The following is a 20,985-nucleotide window of genomic DNA, read 5'->3' as shown; positions in this document are numbered from 1 at the left end:
CTAGGTTTGCCATAGCTTTCCTCCCAAGGAGCAAGCGTCTTTTAATTTCATGGCTACAGTCACCATCTGCGGTGATCTTGGAGCCCAAGAAAGTAAAATCTGTCATTGCTTCCATTTCTTCCCCTTCTATATGCCAGGAAGTGATAGGGCCAGATGCCATGATCTTCGTTTTTTTAATGTTGAGTTTCAAACCAGCTTTTGCACTCTCCTCTTTCACCCTCACAGCAAGAGGCTCTTGAGATCCTCTTCGCTTTCTGCCATTAGGGTGGTATCGTCTGCATATCGGAGGTTGTTGATAATTCTCCCAGCAATCTTAATTCCGACCTCTGATTCATCCAACCCGGCATTTCTCATGATGTACTCTGCATATAAGTTAAATAAGCAGGGTGACAATGTGCAGCCTTGTCGTACTCCTTTCCCAATTTTGAACCAATCGGTTGTTCCATGTCTGGTTCTGACTGTTGCTTCTTGACCCTCGTACAGGTTTCTCAGGAGACAGGTAAGGTGGTCTGGTACTCCCATCACTTTAAGAATTTGCCACAGTTTGTTGTGATCCACACAATCAAAGGCTTTAGCGTAGTCAATGAAGCAGAAATAGACATTTTTCTGGAATTCTCTTGCTTTCTCCATGATGCAGCGAATGTTGGCGATTTGATCTCTAGTTCCTCTGCCTCTTCGAAACCCAGCTTGTACTTCCGGTAGTTCTCGGTTCGCATATTGCTGAAGCCTAGCTTGTAGGATTTTGAGCATCACCTTGCTGGCATGTGAAATGAGCGCAATTGTGCGGTAGTTTGAACACTCTTTGGTATTGCCCTTCTTTGGAATTGGAATGTAAACTGACCTTTTCCAGTCTTGTGGCCACTGTTGAGTGTTCCAGATTTGTTGGCATATTGAATGCAGCACTTTAACAGCATCATCTTTTAGGATTTTAAATAGCTCGGCTGGAATACTGTCATCTCCGCTAGCTTTGTTGTTACTAATGCTTCCTAAGGCCCACTTGACTTCACTCTCGAGGATGTCCGGCTCAAGTTCAGTGACCGCACTCTCATGGCTATCAGGGACATTCAGATCTTAGCCTTGTGATACGTTCCATGGGGTTTTCTTGGCAAGAATACTGGAGTGGGTTGCCATTTCCTTCTCCAGTGGACCACATTTTGTCAGAACTCTCTGCCATGACCTGTCCGTCTTGGGTGGCCCTGCACGGCATAGCTTATGGCTTCACTGAGTTACGCAAGCCCCTTCGCCACAACAAGGCAGTAATCCATGAAGGGGTCCATCCATGTACCTGCCGGCTTATGAATTAACATGAGCATGGAAAGTCTGTTCAAGATCCATGAAACTTTGCCTTCACCCTGTTCATATCCAAATTATGCTTCACCTGCTTATGTCACTTCATAGCAGGGAGTTAAAATGGGACAATTAAACACAGAAATTGAACACACACGCACCACACACAGAACTGCAGTAGCCACCCCTCACACTTTTGTAAAGGAAGTTCTCATATTCCTTATGCGCTTTGTAATCTCCCAAGGAGCTCACAATTTAAATTTTGATATGGGAAGAGAATGGAGGGGAAAGGAGGAAAGAAAAATCAAGGCAAGGGGAATAGGGAAGAATGTGAAGAAATGCATATTTCGTGTACATGTACTTTGGCTTAGTTTCTGTAAGGAGTGAAGAGGCACATAAGGAATATCAGAGTAAAGTAGATGTGAGAGGTGTGGTGGCGGCTTCCAGTTTGTGTGTATGTGTCTTCAATCTCTGTGTCTAATCTTGGGGAACATCTGTAGTGTCCTGATGTAAGGCAATTTATGCATCTGTCCATGGATGTGAAAGTATTATTTTTGGATTGGCCAAATAAATGTTGCTTCTCTGAAGCTATTCTCTGGAGCTATTCTTTGTGTTTGTGTGAGGTTTATGGAGGTGAAGCAATTATGCCAGAAGTATTGTCCAGCATATGATTGCAGTTTGCTACTTTCTCATCAAGAAAGATACATTAATGGCTTTTAAAACCATGTCTTCAATTAAGGAAGTGAAGCACATCTCATTCTGATATTTAGCATGTTGTCTTTATTTAGATGGCTAATGGCTTTCTTTTGGTAGCTCTCCATTCAGCATGGCTTCTCAGTTTAGCAATTAGATGATTGCATGAGATGAGTCCTGTCTCCAGGTGAGGTATGCCTGCCCAGAGCTGCTCTTCTTCTTTCCCCCTCCCCAAGCCCGTGCCTGTCCTGTCCCTTAAATCTAGGAGGGGCAGCCCCGATTACCCAGGCGGTATGTGCAATCTTGCAAGCTCTAGCTCTGCTTTAAAATGCTGGTGCCCTTTGCAGCCCTTGCTGCTGGGGCTCTTTCCCTGGCATGGGGCTATGGAGCAGCCTTCCCCACCCTGGTGCCCTCCATTTGTGTTGGACAACAACTTCCAGCATTCCTGGCCATGGGCCATGCTGGCTGGGACTGATGGGAGTTGAAGTCCAAAACATCTGGAGGGCACCAGGGTGGGGAAGGCTGCTACAGAGTCTACCTCCCTGGCTGGGTCACATACAGTATATAGCTTTGTAAACCTCTGAAATATTTGGCAAACATGATAAAGTTTAGGGTGTGGTTTTAAAAAATAGTAATAACATGTGCATGAACACAGCTGATCTTGCTCCCACCCCATCCATAAGCCCTTGTTCACTGTTGCTCTGAGTGGGCCCTCTGACTACTGTGTGGCTTGGATTGACCAGAATTCACTTATCCCTGGCTTTGCTAATATCGTGACAATTCTCAAGTGTGGTCTGTTCTCTGCCTTAGAAGGGGCTGAAGAGATCCAGACTGCACATCAATGAAAGAGCCAATGTGGTGCTGGACTAGGGCTGGGGAGACCTGGATCATATCCCCACTCACCTGTGAAGCTCATAGGGCCAGTTACTATGGGCCAGGTACCATCTCTCTGGCTAATCACATGGTGGTCGTGAGGGTGCAATGTGTGGGGAGGCGGAACTCAATCCAGGGAAGATGAGTGGTGGTGGGAGTTTCAGAAAGGAAGCAATTGTTAACACTGTGGTTAAACTATGGAATTAACTTCCTCAAGATATGGTGATGGACATCCACTCAGATGGCCTGAAAAGAGGATTAGACAAAATACTGGGAGCATCAGGCTTTCAACAGCTACTAGTCATGATGGCTATGTGCTTGTATCAGAGGCAGCAATCCTCTAAATGTCAGTTGCTGGAGGGAAACAGCAGGGAAGGAGCGAGGGCTATTGCGCTCATGTCCTGTTGATGCTGGACTTGATAGGTCTTTGGTGTGATCCAGCAGGGTCTTTTTGTTAACCATGTACCCTGTCTTAGAGGAAGGGGGCAGTATGAAAATGTAATAAAAACAAAATAGTAACAGAGAAGAAGCTTTTGTACTTTGTGGCTACTTTGTTCAAATATTGTTGCTGTTTTTTCAGGATGATTGTGTATCCTTATGGTTCTAACTCTACCGGGTTAATGTCAACCTTGTGACATACTGTGATTTTGTGTGCATGCATGTGTGTGCGCGCTTTAATCACTGATGACTGCAGAAGAGTTCTGTGTAACTCAAAAGCTCACTTCTAACATTTTAACATTAGAACTTCACTTGCTCTGTATCTTTTTGTTCTGCTGGACAACAGGACTATAAAGGCTGGGGGATTTCAGCACTGATTTTTGTATCACATGGCTCTTTCAATGGGGTTGCCACGGTTGTTGTTTAAATACAAGGGGAGGGGAGATGGTTAAATGCAAAGTGTTTCTGGGGCAAATGGAAGGGTTTTTCAGCTGTGGGTGTGTTTGAAGGCAGGCAGAGGCCAGGAACCTTTGCAATAGAAAAGGGGGGTGGTTTTGTTTTTTTGTTCTAGAGGTCACTATTGATGAGAGGGGAAAAGGTGAATGAGACTGCTTTATTTTCCCCAAAGGGCCAGGGCATGGGGATCTTCAACCTGGGACACAAGAACTTGCTGACCCATGGACACCAGTCTCCCCCACCCCACCCCTTTCACTCCTATTGCCATGAGACTTTCTCATGTAAATGTCAGCTGCCCCTCAACATCGAGGAGCTGGTTAATGGCAAATCGGTTGCTCAGCCTGAAGGAGCCTTCATTATTTATTGGGTGATCACAGTGGGGTCAGTGGGGAAGGTGGCTTTTGGAATAGGGGTCGATGGAGGATCTGTATTGTTCCTTGGCAGCCCCAGCTGCTCCAGTGTGTGGCTGTGTGTGTTCTTTTAAAAGATGTAACCAGTTCTGCTAGGAGCCAATTACTGAATGAGGTAACCACAGTTTTGGGTTGTGGGGGGAACCTGCCTTGTGGGGAAAACGTTCTTCGCTTAGATTCATACACAACAAAATTACGTCTGTTTTTACATGATGAGTTCGCTGCCTGGCTGCACTTCCCCAGTCCGACGTGCCGGGAGCAGCGCTGCCATCAGACGGCAGGGCTGTTGCTGCATCGGCGACTTCCACTGGTGACGTCAATGTTTTTATTGGAATAAGAGTCATCTTAACACTTACCACATCATGGAGTGTTCAAAATGCTTCACATTGAGCCTGTTTGCATGTCATGACAGCCCACCATGGCTTAATTTACCCTCAAACAGCCCCTGCCACCTTCTGTAGCATGACACAACAAGCCACGGCAAGCTGAATGCCATGCAAAAATGGCGCCCGGCACGATGCAGTGGCCCCCCCCCAGGTAAATTAAGCCACTGTGGGCTGCTGTGCCATGTGAGCTGGGTCATTAACTCATTGATGGGGTTGAGACACTCCGTGGGAGAAACAACATTATTTCCCTTGCCCCTGGGCATGGTGGCCATGTGACCACCATTCCCTAAGTACTTGTGCTGCATTGTGGGTTGCTTTGTCATCCGAACCTGGCGCGCAGCGCAGCGGGTTGGGCTTCTTACTGAACCTACAACCCATGGCTTGCAGTAGGTGTTGTGGGGTGGGTGAGAAGCCACCCCCGCTGAGCCACGTTCCGCATTCAGACAACATGGCAACCTGTGGCACGGGTAATTAGGGAAATGCCGGTTGCATGACCGCATGGCCGGTAAGTGGGAGCAAACTTTGATCAGGCTAGCTAAGGGCAGAGGAAGAGTGTGGACGTTTCACTGGGGGATAATTGCTCTGGCGCCACGTACCTGAGTGCCTGGAGGCTGTTCTTGTTCACTGCATGCAAGTCGGCTGAGGAGATACGTTGTTTTCCCCCTTTCAGGTCACACATGACTAGCAAAGATCCACGATGGTGTGGTGGTGAAAGTGTCGGACTAGGGCTGGGGAGACCCGGGTTCACATCCCCATTCATCCACGAAGCTCACTGGGTGACCCCGTGCCTGTACTCATAGGCCTTCCTCACCGGGGAGTTGCAGGATAAAATGGAGGGAACCACACCGCCCAGCCTTCCTCAATCCCTCCCACCACCCACCATAGTGGAGTCCCACCTTCCTCTTCAGCTTAGAGGTGGGGAAGGAGTGGACAGAGACATCCCCCACAGTTGCCTTGGGCTTCAGAGGGTTCCAAAGTTCAGCCCAACTAGAGGGAAGATCCTTGCCCACCTCTGGAGCTGGCTGTTTGAGTGGTGGGTGGCAAAGCCTGCAAGGTGGGCCGCTGTTGCCTCCTTCCATCTGAGCCTTCACCTTTCTGTGCGGCTCCAGGGGGAAAGGGTCGAGCTTGCCAGTTTGGGTGGAGGTGCTCTGTGCCTTGACCCCCTAGCAGCAAGACAAGCTCCTTCCTCTCCCAGCTTCCCAGTTGGAGCAGGAAAGGGGAAGAGGCAAGGTCCCCACAGTTGCAGTGGGCTTCCAAGTCCCTCTGTTGCCTAGTGCAGCTGTGGGGACCTTGCCTGCCTGACTCGCTTTCCAGGTCAAATATGGAACTGGGGAAGGGAGTGAGAGGTTGTCCCTGGCCTCATGCAGAGGTGCAGAGTGAAGTCAGGGAACCACAGTCCAATCTTGTGTATATCTGCTTGGAAGCAAGACCGAAGTAAGTATTGCAGTTTCCTGGGAGTAAATTTAATTGAACACAGCGGGACTTACTTCTGAGTACACACATGTAGGATTGCATTGAAAGGAAGGAGCAGGAGCCTGGAGGCCAAACATTTTGGCTTGGCTGCCAAGTCTGGCAAGATTTGTAGACCCCTGACCCTGTTCTGAGCTGCTTGGAGGAAGGGTGGGATAAAGGTGTGATACAATAATAATCAAATAGTTAATGTTTTAAAAAGTAGGCTAGTGGCTTCCCTAAAGCAGTAATCTGCAACTGCTCAGACCCAGATCCCATCTTTAACCACCACCTGCAAAGTGGAGCCCACTCTTAATTTTTTACTGACTGTGGTCCTCCCTAAGGCTGCATCTGCAATAGTTGTATGGCAGCTCTAATTAGATAAGGGGGATATTGAGGGCTGTGGGAGTGTTTTGTGCTTAAATAAATAAAGGAGAAAAAGAAGTGCAACTTTGCAACCTATACACATCATGCAAATTAAAAAGGTTTGCCCACGTGCTCTTAGTTGGCATATTGCTGGTCATGCAGGACAGGGGGCGGCAACAGGTGCAGGGCATCAAACACTGACTCACCTCCTGAGAGCTGGAAATCCTACTGTGCCTAGGAACCTCTTCATCGAAAGCTGAGATTCTCAAGAAGCTGAATTCAGTGGTCATCAGCATAGCATTATCTGGTACAACAGCACTTGCATAGAATTTTGGAATACACACAGACCCAGAGATAAAGACATTGCAGTTAAACTGCTCTTTTGGGATCTCCCCAGTAGGTAGAATAATATCTTTCATTAGAATTTTTTGTTGTTATATGGAAGCATGTGATACTTCATTGGACAGCCTTATGCAATGGTGGTCATAGAATCATAGAATAGTAGGGCTGGAAGGGGCCTACAAGGCCATCGAGTCCAACCCCCTGCTCAATGCAGGAATCCAAGTCAGAGCATCCCTGACAGGTGGCTGTCCAGCCTCGTCATTGGTCATTGCTCTAGAGCAGCCTTCTCCAGCCAGATGTTCTCCAGATGTGTTGGGCTGGCTGGTGCTGATTGGAGTTGTAGTCCAACATATTGAGAGGGCAGCAGTTTGGGGAAGGCTGCTCTAGAGTTTTCTGCAGCACTTTGTCACCTGTAGCCTTAGCCACATTCACACTCTGGCATGCACGAATGGGTTCTGCAACCAGCTGACATGTGCCTGCTGATCCCAGAAATGTGCCAGGTTGGAAGACAGTGAATTATTTCAGTACATGCAGCTGATTTCACTTTGGGAGGGATTTCTACATGGGACAACTCCAAGCAAACCTTGTAGGGAAGAATATGACTAGGTGCAGAGCTTTCTCTTTACGAGCTAATTTCCATGCCTTTTTGCATGTCTACGTGAGTGTGCTCGGCAGACTGATAGGTTCCTGTGGGTGCGGAATATGCTGTCCTGTGAAGGTTGGCTGTGCAAATGAGTTTCGGAGACAGGTGCCACCCCCCATGTCTGCTGTGTTCCTCTAGGGCTCTCAGTTGCAATGAGGGACATGCCCTTTTCTCTTTTGAACGAGGCAATGGTCCAGTTCTGGGAGGAACGGCATTGCTCTTGCAGGCACTGCCTTAAAAATGTGCTCTGCCAGTTTGCATATGAGGGGTCTTTAAGGAAATGCGGTCGCTTGCTGAGGAAGAGCCAAATCCTTCCCAGCGCAGTTTTCACCTCTGTTATTTGGGGCCAGTTTATATATACTTTTCCTGAATTGGCGGCAAAACTTTCTTAAACTGTTCAGTTCTGGGCTGTAGATGGGGCACTGTGTATTACGATGCTTCCCCATCTTAAAATACTCATGGTATATATGTAACCCAAGAAGAGCACTGCTGCTTAACCAGACCACAGGTCCATCTAGCCCCAAAATGGCTAGCCAGACACCTCTTGAAGCTCAGAGGCAGGGCACAGAGATGGTGGACTTCCTCTGTGGCAGAGGCATTATTAGATAGTAGCCCACATGGGCATGGGCCCTCAATCTTCATAGCGGTGCTCCAATTCTTTAGAGCTGTCCTTGCTATCATCTGCCTTAATACAAACCTGCTTCTTCCCTCTGAGCTCAGTAACCTTGCAGTTATTAGGAGACCTTAGGACTTGCTCCCTTAGTAGACCAATAGGGAGTGCAGCATGATTCCGCCAGCCTTTTAAACTAGAGGGGAGACCACCACCTTTCCTTCCACAGATTGCTCACTGTTGTTTTTTTCTCCCCCTACTTTTCTGCTCTTATATGCCAACTGCTGGGAGCTTGCTTGCAATGAAATTTTGAAGAGGGAGAGGAAGGGGCAGGAAGAATTCCATGTGAAATAGTGGTATTTCACATACTGTCTGATATTGCTGCCCCAAACTGGAAACTTTGGCTTCTGCAGAAATTCAGTAGCTTCAGCAGAGCAAAGGATTCAATTTGCTTCCACAAACTTCTTTCTCTCCCTGCACTTTAATTTCTCCCAGATAGCTACAGGCCTCATATTATACCAAAGGGAGGATTAGGACTAAAGGGAGGATTAGGACTATGTGGCATCATGGCTCAAGAAGTGCTGGGGCTTTTCAACAGGTTTTGCAGTTTTAAAAAAGCAAGGAAAAGCCCTCAGCCACCTCACATCATAAAGTTCATTTAAGTATGTGCAGTCCTTACAAACTCTCCACAGCCTCCTAAATTCCTCTGAAGTACTACCTTTCTGAAAAGAGCCACTTGGCTTGGGGAATTCTCTCCCCGCCTCTCCATTTCCAATCACCTTTCTTCTTTTCCCCTTCCCTATCCTGGTCTTTTCTTTATTCCACCCAGAGCATATCTTGGGGAATTTTTAAAGAGAATTCTCTTTGGTGGGCAAGAGAAGTTCTGAAATGTATTTGATGGACAACAGGGTTTGTTTTTCTCATTCTCCTCCTCACCCAGGTCTTTGAGAAAAGTGGGTTCATGTGCTTGCAGAGGAACAAATCTGGGGCTGTTTTGTCAGTTGCCATTATCCTGCAATAGGAAGGGCTGCAGCTTAGTTGCAGGGCACCTGCTTGGCATGCAGAAGGTCCCAAGGTCAATCCCTGGTATCTCCAGGTAGAGACAGGAAAGAATCCTGCTTCCAACCCTGGAGAGCCACTGCCAGTCAGTGTCAACAATAGTGAGCTAGATGGACCAAAGATCTGACTCGGTATAAGGCAGCTTCCTATATTCCTATGAACAGAAAACTTCAATAAAAACAGGGGTTAATTATTGATTTTTTTGAAGTGGGGGGGGAGATAAATACTGCTCACTTATACAATCCTGTGTATGCCTACTCAGACGTAAGTAGGGAAGTGTACATAGGATTCCAACACAAGTGACTTTTCAGGGGCGGCGGTGTTGCAGTCTGATCTTCTGCATGTTTACTCAGAAATTAGTCCTGAGCTGTGAGCATGGTTGTTGTTGTTGTTCAGTCGTTCAGTTGTGTCCAACTCTTCGTGACCCCATGGACCATAGCACGCCAGGCCTTCCTGTCCTGCACTCTCTCCCAGAGCATGCTCAAGTTCATATTCATTGCATCGGTGATGCTATCTAGCCATCTCATCCTCTGCCGTCCCCTTCTCCTTTTGCCTTCAGTCTTTCCCAGCATCAGGGTCTTTTCCAGAGAGTTTTCTCTTCACATTAGGTGGCCAAAATATTTGAGTTTGAGCTTCAGTATCTGTCCTTCCAATGAGCACTCAGGGTTGATTTCCTTTAAGACTGACTGATTTGACCTCCTTGCAGTCCAGGGGACTCGTAAGAGTCTTCTCCAGCACCACAGTTCGAAAGCATCAATTCTTCGGCGCTCAGCCTTCCTTATAGTCCAGCTCTCACAGCCATATGTTACTACTGGGAAAACCATAGCTTTGATTAGACGGACCTTTGTCGGCAAGGTGATGTCCCTGCTTCTTACTATGCTGTCTAGGTTTGCCATAGCTTTCCTCCCAAGGAGCAAGCATCTTTTAATTTCATGGCTACAGTCACCATCTGCGGTGATCTTGGAGTCCAAGAACAATCTGTCACTGCTTCCATTTCTTCCCCTTCTCTATGCCAGGAAGTGATGGGGCCAGATGCCATGATCTTAGTTTTTTTATGTTGAGTTTCAAACCAGCTTTTGCACTCTCCTCTTTCACCCTCAACAAGAGGCTCTTGAGATCCTCTTCGCTTTCTGCCATTAGGGTGGTATCGTCTGCATATCGGAGGTTGTTGATAATTCTCCCAGCAATGTTAATTCCGACCTGTGATTCACCCAACCCGGCGTTTCTCATGATGTACTCTGCATATAAGTTAAATAAGCAGGGTGACAATATGCAGCCTTGTCGTACTCCTTTCCCAATTTTGAACCACTCGGTTGTTCCATGTCTGGTTCTTACTGTTGCTTCTTGACCCTCGTACAGGTTTCTCAGGAGACAGGTAAGGTGGTCTGCTACTCTCATCACTTTAAGAATTTGCCACAGTTTGTTGTACACTGCCCACCTGATTCCAGTCCAATGAACTGACTACTCTTTCAGCCCAGCCCTATGCATGTTTGTGTTTTGTGTTGTTCGTTTTATGGGGACTCTAGCTTCCGTGGTGAGGGAAAGGCACTTAGTACATGCTCAGAGTTTCTCCATAACTTAGCCCTAGTTTTTAAAACAAGCTCCTTGGTTGAATCCTGGTGAAGTCTTGGCACAAATGAAGTTATGGGGAGAAAGATACAATGAGAGCTTGTGCATAACAAGGAGGAGGTAGAGGAGAGAAGCACAAAACAAAACATTTGTTTTCATGAAGAGTGCTAGAGCATGGAAGATTGAGGAGGGATGGTTGCATGGAGGGGAACAGAATGCGTAGGAGGTAAAAGAAAAATGCTCAGTGGTAAAAGAAAAGCATTCTGCATATGCTCTGAGGCACTCTGTATTTAAGAATATAAGAGCCATGCTGCATCAGACCAAGGTCCATCTAGTCCAGCATTCTGTTCACACAGTGGCCAACCAGCTGCCCATGGGAAACCCACAAGCAGGACATGTGTGCAAAAGTGCCCTCCCACCTGTGTTCCCCACTGCTAACATTGGTGCCATGTAAATAAATTCCAATAATTCTAATTTGCATGCATGTGCATTGAATTCAGACCAAGTTTGATGCCCAAGCAGAATCAGGCAGTCTTTTTGTCTCAAAATAACATATTTTGGTTTAGTTTCACTAAATGCTGCAGGAGGAGGGAGGGAGTATGGTTCAATGACATACAGGTCCACCTTCTAATCCTAGGGCCCATTTTTACTATGGGCTCCCATCAAGGATGGGACCATGAGATGGCCATTCTTCCAGTGCCAGCACACTTCATTATGAAAACGGCTGAAACTGGATTTCAAGCATCATAACTCCCTAGCCCCAACTCTTATCCTTCTGAAACTTTGCAGGTTTCTTGCCTAGGGGACACCTCAAGAACAGTTAAAAGCATAATACACAAAAGAACCCAACAACCATAATTTTATGGTAGTGGACACCCTAACTTAACTTAATTACCATTGTATGAAGTACCTCTGTTTGTTTTGAACCTACTGATAAGAAAAAAGAGTGTTAGGAAAAAGAGTTCAGTCTTGCCTTCTGCTTGACATGGGGCGGATTGTGGGGGGAAAATAAGCCACCCTGAAAATGATGTTCTAGGGTTGCTGGGTAATTTGCAAACCACCCCAGCCACCACCCTCGCTGGGTCTGGACGTCATGACAACCCGCACCCAGTGAGGATCATTATGCTAATTAGGTGGCTCCCGACCAGCCTGCACAGGGAAGGAAAAGAAGCCACTGTGGCTTCTTTTCCCTCTGCGATCGTGCAAACCCACCCATGACATTTTCTGTGTGTAAGGACCTCCCCCACACCCAGTGGTGGAGAGAGAATTCATAGAATCATAGAACAGTAGGGTTGGAAGGGGCCTACAAGGCCATCGAGTCCAACCCCATGCTCAATGCAGGAATCCAAGTCAGAGCATCCCTGACAGATGGCTGTCCAGCCTCGTCTTGAATGCCTCCAGTGTGGGAGAGCCCACCACCTCCCCAGGGAATTGGCTCCACTGTCATATTGCTCTAACAGTCAAGAAATTTTTCCTGATGTTCAGCCGGAATCTGGCTTCCTGTCACTTGAGCCCATTCTTCCGTATCCTGCACCCTGGGATGATCAAGAAGAGATCCTGGCCTTCTTCTCTGTGACAACCTTTCAAGTACTTGAAGAGTGCTATCATATCTCCCCTCAGTCTTCTCTTCTCAAGGCTAAACATGCCCAGTTCTTTCAGTCTCTCTTCATAGGGCTTTGTTTCCAGTCCCCTGATCATCTTTGTTTCCCTCCTCTGAACCCTCTCCAGTTTGTCTGCATCCTTCTGAAAGTGTGGTGCCCAGAACTGGACACAGTACTCCAGATGAGGCCTAACCAGTGCTGAGTAGAGGGGAACTAGTACTTCCCAGGATTTGGAAGCTATGCTTCTATTAATGCAGCCCAAAATAGCATTTGCCTTTTTTGCAGCCACATCCCATTGTTGGCTCATATTCAGCTTGCGATCAACAACAATTCCAAGATTTTTCTCGCTTGTAGTGTTGTTGAGCCACGTATCCCCCATCTTGAATTTACAAATCTTGAATTTCCTGGAGGGGCCATGTTTTGCAGCATTTGTCTCCCAACAAATATCGGGGAAATTGAAGTCCCCCATTACTACTACATCATGCTTCCTTAAAACATTGGCTATTTGCTTTTCAAAAGTTTCATCCTCGTCTTCTCCTTGGTTGGGTGGCCGGTAGTAGACTCCAGCCACCATGTTCCTTTTATTCTTTGCTCCATTTATTTTAACCGAGATGCTCTCGATGGGGCTACCAAGCTCATCCTCCTGTATTTCTGTGCAGAGATATGTATTTTTCACATACGGTGCAATCCCACCTCCCTTTCTGTTCCTCCTGTTCTTTTTGAACAAGTTATATCCTTCAATTGCTGTATTCCAGTCATGAGAGTCATCCCACCAAGTCTCAGTTATACCTATCAAGTCATAATTTCCCTCTTGTATTAAGAGTTCAAGTTTGTTCTGTTTGTTTCCCATACTCTGGGCATTAGTATATAGACATCGAAGACCATGTGCTTCATAGACTGGCTTTCTTCCTACATGTGTCTGAAGACTATTATTGGGCGCTATCAGAGCTGTTCTCTCCGTGCATGCGCCTACATCCATTGTTACCCCCAACATTACATATCCCTTCCCCTTAGGATTCAGTTTAAAGCCCTCCTGATGAAGTTCTTCATGCTGTGGCCAAACACATTCTTCCCATCCTTTGTGAGGTGCAACCCGTCCCTTGCCAACAGCCCATCTTCCAGGAAGTATAGCCCGTGGTCCCAGAATCCAAATCTCTCTCATCGGCACCACCTTGGTAGCCAGTCATTCACCCGGAGTATTTTTCGTTCCCTTTCTATCGCTCTTGTAACTACTGGAAGGATGGATGAGAAAACTCTCTGGGCCCCAAAGTTCTTGAGTTTCCTTCCCAAAGCTTCAAAGTCTGACGTGATTTCTTCATAGCTCCGCTTGGTGGTATCATTTGTTCCCACATGGATGAGAAGAAAGGGATACCTGTCAGTGGGCTTTATGAGTGCAGGCAACCTTTCAGTCACGTCTCTAATTCGTCCTCCCGGGAGACAGTATACCTGGCGAGTCCACGGGTCTTCGTGACATACTTGGGTCTCAATCCCACGCAGCAAGGAGTCTTTTACTACTACCACTCTTCTCTTCTTGTTGTTGTAGGCCTGGGTTTCATCGCCTCTGTTTGACTGACCTTCAGCCTCTTGCTCACTCTCATGTAGGTTCCCCTGTGATTCTTCCTCTGCAGGCTGTTCTCCAGTCTCATCCGCAAGTACCTGGAATCGGTTTCACAGCTCCACTGCTTCCACTGGTCAGAGTGGCGTCTAGTTCTTCTTCTCCTAACTGTCACCCTTTTCCAAGGAGTATCCTCTACTCCATTTTTCTTCACCTCAGCATTTCCCACTGCCTCATCTTGCTGTTGCTCTTCAAGCTTCTGGTCTTCCCTTTGCTGCTGTAGTTCCCCCATTCTGTCCAAGAACTCTTCGTGTTCTCTTATTCCCCAGAGGGTCGACAGTCGCCGTTCCAGTCCACTTACTTTTTCCTCCAGCAGCGTGATCAACTTGCACTTGTTGCAGGTGTGGGCCATGTTGTTGTCAGGCAAGAAAACCAACATTTCACACACCTTGCAGGTCACCACCACTGGAGAGTCTTGCCCTTCCATAGCATCTTTTCCCTTTTTGTGTCTAGCTTTCTGATTATTCTAGAGTAGCTTGTGCCTGGTCTGGAGGTTAAAAACAGAGTCCCAGGTATGGAAGTGTGTGTTACAAGACAAATAAATGGAAAAAAGTTAATGGGGAGAATAATGTCGACCTACCTCACATGGAAGCTGAATTGCTCCAGACACTCAAAAATGCCAAGTCTTACTTGGTGGACACGCATCGGGGTGCCAGGGCTGACTGTGGCATGTGCTCACTCCATGCTTCAAGGTGCGTGTCTCACTTTTCTCACTTTACGCCAGCACAGCCCTGGCCAACGCAGTTGCTGCCCACACAAGTTCCCTCTCACTGCTGCGTGCATTTTCTCTTTCCCCTGAAATCCCACCTCCTTGGAGAGTGGCTTCCCTGAAGCTGGCATGCGGGAGAAGCTCCGAGGTGCCATCCTCGGCCCCAGTGAAGACCTTTGCCAGTGAGGCGGTGCTGGGTCAGTAGAGCAAGGACGGCTCTGCCCCATCTTTGGCTGCCGCCTCTGGCAGGTGAGAGCTCCAGAGAGAGAGAAAGAGAGAGAGAGAGAGAGAGAGGCAGCTGCCAAGCCCAGCCCAGCCCTCCTCCTCCTCCTCCTCCTCCCTCCAAGCTGCGAGGGCTGGCTTTCCCTCCTCCTCCGCCTCCGTCAGGCAGGCAGGCAGGCAGGCGGAAGGCTGGGCATGCATGTCACGTCCACCCTGTTTGTTTCTTGGGGAGGGGGAAGAGGGCCGGGAGCTCGGCAGTATGATAATGACTCGAGCGTCTGGCAGGAGAAAAGCCCCCGACTGCACCAGGGTGTCTGTGACACAGCTTCAAGGAGAATGAGGCAAGATGGCTGCTTGGTAGCAATGCAGGCAGGCGTGCTGGGGCTGAGGAGAGCTGGGGCGAAGCTTTCCTGAGGCGGGAGGGGAACAGGCCGGGGGGAGCCAGGGCAGCCGGCCAGCAGAGTGGGACGGTGTGGAAGACAGGCTCAGCAAGGTAACCGATTGATTCCTCCCTCGTGTTTATGCCCAGAGACCTTTCTTAAATGCAAGGCCCCCCTTCCTCCTCCTCCTCCTTTCAAGGGGGTTATTCTAAATGGGGGATGGTCATTTAAATAACCCACCACAGGCCTTGCTAAGCAAAGCTCCTACTTGCATCATGCCGGATAGGTTTTTGGTTTCAGCTGCTTTTAAAGATTAGTTTTGATAGTGTTTGTTTGTTTGTTTGTTTTATTTCCCTCTTTGCAGGTGGAAATAAGGGACAATAAAGGCAGCGGTGCCCAGGGGCGAGTGTCAGCCGTAGAGGTACTTTTCCTTGTCATACCTTTCAAAGACAAATGCACTGAAGAGAATTGGGAGGGGGCAGTATGAACAGTGAAGATTTAGTGCCCATTTTTAATGTCTTAAAAAACATGGTTGTCCAATTTCTGAGGCTTTTGTGTCCTCTGCAATTGCATGTATGTTTTGTTAGTCTGTTTCTTTGCTTCTGAGGCACATCCAAAACGTTGATCTTTACCTTGGGCCCGTGACAGGCAAGCTGTGATCTGCACTCTCTTTCTCCCCTCTGCCCAGATCCCTGTACAGTGCGTAAAATTAGCAAAGGAGACAAGGCTCTGTGAACCAGGTGTGACATCATCCTGACGTAACCATGGTGACTGTCTTAACCTTCCTATGATGTGGCTGGAGGGCTGCTTGCTAGTAGTGGCACAAAGCAGCAGCTTTGGGTTCCCTAATTTTGGGGATATGTCAAAAGGGTTGCACACTCTGGCCATTTGCCAGTTTGTTACATAGATCTGTGCAGAGAGTAATGTGACAACAGAATGGCTTATTTTTCATGCGCACCCAACAGAGTCCAGTCTCAGGGGCTGTTTGAGTTCTGAGAGCAGCTCCGTGGGAAAATCCCTAGGAGTCGGCAGTTACGACGATGATGAAATATCAGACTCAGCATAGCAGCTTGTGGCGGTTGGGTGTTCTTGCTAATAGATGAGAGGGGAGGGGAAGTCAGGCTGGAGAGGCTGACTTCTGTGGTCAGTTTGAAAGAATGCCATGCAGAAATTTAAACTGAGGATGGCAAGACCTGCAGTCCTGCAAACAGCACAAGGCATATGGGGAGAGTCCTCTGGCCAATTATGCCTGTTTTCCAGGGCTTTGAGCCAGGCTGTCGTTATGCTTCCCTATGCTTGACATAGGGTCAAATCATTTGGTGTTGAAAATTGGTATTCATGGAATAATTGAACGTTCCTTTAGGCATAGGCGGCCATGTTGGTCCACTAGCCAGGGAACCCCCCCCCCCAAACACATGGTAAGGCATTTCAACAAATAAAACACTGAGCAAGGTTCAGTTCTTTTAAGTTCTTCAGAACTCTTCATCAGGCAGGCTGTTGAACAAAATAGGGGCAAGGAGAAAAAGCTGGAAGTGGTGGTTTCTCCCCAAGTCTGTGCTTTATAGAAACCTTGAGGTGGAATGCAGGTGGAGTTGTGCAGACATAACCTGATCAGCCTGTTGAGGTGCAAGACAGGTTGTAAGATGCACCCAGGGCTATTGGGACAAAAAACCTAAGTTGATGCTTCCCACCCACCCATTTTTGAGTATATAATATGTAGTGTTTACTCGGTTCTGTCTCAAGTCCTACATGGAACACAAAGATCTCTTGGGAGGCGAGGAACAAAACCTGACGTGCAACATGGCAGTCTTTATCTTAGCATAATGGTTAGGTGGTACACTAGTTAAAAAGTCAATAGGAGCGAAATTAGGGACCATTACCCAGTGGTAGGAGGACAGCTAGCCACCCAAAATAACGTCCCACCTTCAGGTGGCAGAAAATAATCTTATTTCGGTTTCAGGATCCCTTTGCTGGATGGCTTAACTCAGCCTTTCCCAACCTGGTGCCCTCCAGATGTTTCAACTCCCATCAATCCCAGCCAGCTTGACGGCTGGTCAGGAATGCTGGAAGATGTAGTCCAAAACACCTGGAGGGCACCGGGGCAGGGAAGGCTGACTCAATGATACCATTCCCAGATCTCTGCCCCATCCTCCTTTTTAAACATCCTGCCTTATGAAGAATTATGAATTCAAAAGCTTTCTCATCATTTTGGGACATTCCAGTTGGTCCAAATAAAGGTATTATCCTACTGCAGATCTTGAATATTAAAAAATCTCTTGCTGGCAATCAGATCTGTACCTGTTTGGTGCATTGGGGAAATCCCCCTATGTATAATGCATGTGGCTGGACCTCAGAACACCCCATTTGGGCATTCTGACACTGGCCTTGTAAAATTAGTGAACATGTGGGGGGAAGGCTCAAGTTTTATATATACTTCCTCTTCTGAGCTTTCCTTTTTTTAGCTTGTCTTTTTGTCCAAAAAGACTGACTGTAGTTTTTCAAGGTTAGGTGAAACCTATTAACAGTAACAACACTTAACATTTACATAGTACATTTCAAAAGTCCAACATGCTTCACATACATAGATTGTTATCTCCACATTACAGGTTGGTCCCGGCTCCCACTGGTGCCCCTTTTGCTATACCAGCTTTTGTGTTGTTCTGTTCATGCAACTGTTTCCTGGGACAGCGTCCAATGTGATGTGAGCACTATTGTAAATTATTTTGCGTTGGGCTAAGGGACCCTAGTGCAATGCCAACAGCATTAACTGGTGCAACTGGTTTTCCAGGGAATCCTGTCATGCCAGTTAACACTATTAGTGCTGTGCTAGAGGTCCCTACTGGCCCTGGAGTGGATTCTGAGACTTGTATCTTAGCACCCCCCCCCCTTTTTGCAGCAGGAGGGGCTGAAAATGTTCAAGAAGTTCATGGGAAGGATGTGTGGGAAAAGCAGGTGCCTGAGAAGGGGGCAGCCTAGGAGAGAAGCAGGGGTGGTGGTGGTGGTGGTGTCTAGGAAAGGAAGGTTGAAATAGGGCAGTTGTCCAGAGGAATGAGTGAAAAGAGGAGTTGTCAAGGGGGGGGGCAATGAAGCAGGTGTGCAATGGTCAGGAATTGCAGGTGATTTTGTGTCGAGGTTAATTTGTGTTAATTTTATATTCAACTTGGGGGCTGATTAAAATTTTAACTTTCTGCAGTCATGGGGAAAATGTATTGTGAGAATTGATAATCCACTGAATTGTCTGATCAAAGGAGATGGGGAAGATTTGGTTCTATTGGGTCCGCAAAGGGTGGTACTGAATCCCTCAAAATCTGGTTTTAATTCTGGAAATTATTCTGGCACACTGCACTAGGAACTATTTTTTAGAAAAATACAAATTGAAAAGTATTTAAAAATATTAGAAAATATTAAGAATTGGATTAAAAACAAAATTAATTAACATACATATTATGCCATCACTTGCCACGCTTTTTCTGTTGGTTTGTTATGATTCCAGTATACATTGAACAGTCTCCTTTGGTCAAATAATAGCAGTCCTGTCTGATTTATTCCTTCCCAGTGACATTTGTAAAAGGCCAACTCATTTACTAACATAGTTTGTTGAACTTCACACAGCCTAGGTAACAGATTATGTTTTCCAATATGTATGTAACATACTACCAGCTCTTACCAACAAATGGCCCACAAGTGCTTTATTGTACCTACTATGTCTTTTTGCACTTTCTAAGGCTGCTCCTCCAAGATAAACTCATTTTGCTACAACTCTACTATATGCACAGGGAATCCTTCTCTTGGGAAGGGATCTTTCCAAACTGGAGTAGATCCTTCTCTTGTCTGATAGAGGGGTGTGGGGTGGGGAGTCCAATAGATTAAAATTTTGTGTGGAAGAAGACTGGATGCCCTGTTGCCTCCTTTTGGTTGATAACAGGCACCTTTCTTTAAAGTATTTAAAATGGATCCTTAGAAGATACCTCTTTGTTACATCAAGAGCAGTCCTGTTCTCCTCTTAGGTGTCAGCGACTTCATTGTTGCTAAATTAAGCTTCTTTCCCAGATCACCAAACTGAGAGATGGTATATCTGTGAAATAACAGCAGCATAAAAATAAATGTGTACATCTTTTCTAGTTAGTGTGTGTGTGTGTGTGTGTGTGATGTTAAACTAGTTCTAATTGCTTCCAGGATCTGTGTGGCTCCAGCTGGTATACAACAACTTATAAACTAATGTCAGGGTGGCTCCTGCAGCCCCTCTATACCGCTCCATCTCTGGAAGCACAGATGTACAGAAGGCATGATTGCGACGCTTTTTATACCAGCTGTGATGAAAAAGTTGCAAGTTTGTAACTAGCTAGTCTGGATTTCAAAAGGTGTGGGGGTGGGAGCTTGGTTCTCCCATTCATGGATGTCTAGTCCCCCATGGGAGGCATGGAAGTTAATTTAATGAGGGGGAAACAGAGAAATGGCATATTGACTTTGATTACCATGTGGATGTGAGAAGTAGCAACAATAGTGTCTTCCTACTCATTCATTTTGGCACTTATGAATCAAACAGGTAGCCTTTCCTTCCCACCCTTTTCTCTGTCTGTCTGTCTGTCTCTCTCTCTCACACACACACACACACACACACACACGCTCAGATTGATTTAGTGGAGTGGCCATATATGAAGCTGCCTTATATAATCAGACTATCAATCCATCTGGGCCAGATCGTCTACTCCAGGCATGGGCAACTTGTGGCCCTCCAGGTGTTTTGGCCTATTAAGTCCCATCAGCCCTCACCAGTATAGCCAATGGTGAGGGAAGGTGGGAGTTGTAGGGGCCTTCCCTAGTCTTTGCTCCTTGAGACCCCTTTAACTGGATGAGATGCCAGGAATTGGACCTGGGACCTTATGCACACAAACCAGGTGCTCCTGTATGAACCTATAGGCCTCTGTTATACACAGACAGGGAACCAGTGCAGGATGAAACCACAATATTGGAAGCAAAACTAAAAGGTTCTTGTATGCCCAGGTAATGTCGTGGGGAGCGGAAGGAGGGGGTGTGTGCTTCAAGATCAAAGGCTTGCCTAAGTTGCAAAAAAGCCATTAATTTTTCACTTCAGGGAGCTTCCCATCTTGCAATTCAGCTCAAAGCAAGCCATGTGCATTACAGCAAACAAGTAGTAATCTGTGGACAGGAAGAGCCAGCTATGAGATTTCTTCATCAAGGACAAATAGAAGGGGTGTGTGTGTGTGTGTGTTGTGTGTGTGTGTGTAAAAGATACATCCACACAGCTTGTTACATGGATTCATGTATGTACTTTGATAGTTGCGCTATCAAAGGGCAATACCCAATGGGCAATACCCAGTGGAGTTTTGGAAGTTTAAAAGCAAAGAGAGGGGGAGAATGTTCACTTTAAATGCTTTCTCCACAGAAGACCGTGTTGGGTCTGTCAGGAACAGTTCTCCACTCCTGTCTTGGCACTGCCTCTCATTCTGGCTTCCCAAGCTCACAGATCTGGTCAAATCTGCAGAAGCACACTGGAGAGGACTGTGCCCAATTTCAGAGTGCTGGGGCCATTAGAGGAGCACTCCTCCTCTTCCCGCTAGCCTGGAGATGGGGCCTTCTGATGTGGTTGGCAGCCAGGACTTGCAACTGGTTCCTGCTGCCTGCCTGCACATGGCTTTTTAGGTTTACAAACATTGCAGGCTGTGCGTACACCTCCTGTGAATCAGCGAGCCCTGCCACAGTCCTAGGGCTTGCAGATTGTGGGTGAGAAGCATTTTCCTCTTTTAAAGCAAGGGAAGTGGCATTTTCCCTTTTCTTGGGTCCACTTCCTGGGATGATGATATTACCAAAGCTTGCCTTGGTCACAGTAGCCTTCTTTACCTGATTAGCTTGGTT

At 46.9% G+C, this 20,985-nt stretch overlaps 2 protein-coding genes across 4 annotated transcripts in view; both read left to right on the top strand.

Moving 5' to 3' along the window:
• LOC146340798 (uncharacterized) overlaps window positions 1-20,985 on the top strand; it is an 815,287-nt gene that overhangs the window by 21,445 nt on the left and 772,857 nt on the right. The window lies entirely within an intron of this gene.
• TET3 (tet methylcytosine dioxygenase 3) overlaps window positions 1-20,985 on the top strand; it is a 110,611-nt gene that overhangs the window by 12,755 nt on the left and 76,871 nt on the right. The window contains exons 1-2 of one of the 3 annotated variants that reach the window (XM_084807102.1): window positions 14,900-15,069; window positions 15,473-15,529. The exons of 1 other annotated variant lie outside the window; for it this stretch is intronic. The gene's annotated coding sequence lies outside the window, so the exon portion shown is untranslated. Of the gene's footprint in view, window positions 1-14,899; window positions 15,070-15,117; window positions 15,222-15,472; window positions 15,530-20,985 lie in introns of those variants that run through there. One more of the 3 variants, XM_084807105.1, reaches the window with a different exon arrangement.

The sequence above is a fragment of the Heloderma suspectum genome, chromosome 6, assembly GCF_057233095.1.
Source record: "Heloderma suspectum isolate Gila_16-S chromosome 6, 16-S_ref, whole genome shotgun sequence".
NCBI classification, from domain to species: domain Eukaryota; kingdom Metazoa; phylum Chordata; class Lepidosauria; order Squamata; family Helodermatidae; genus Heloderma; species Heloderma suspectum.
Note: the sequence above shows the minus strand (reverse complement) of the source record. Positions and strands in the feature narration are given on the sequence as shown.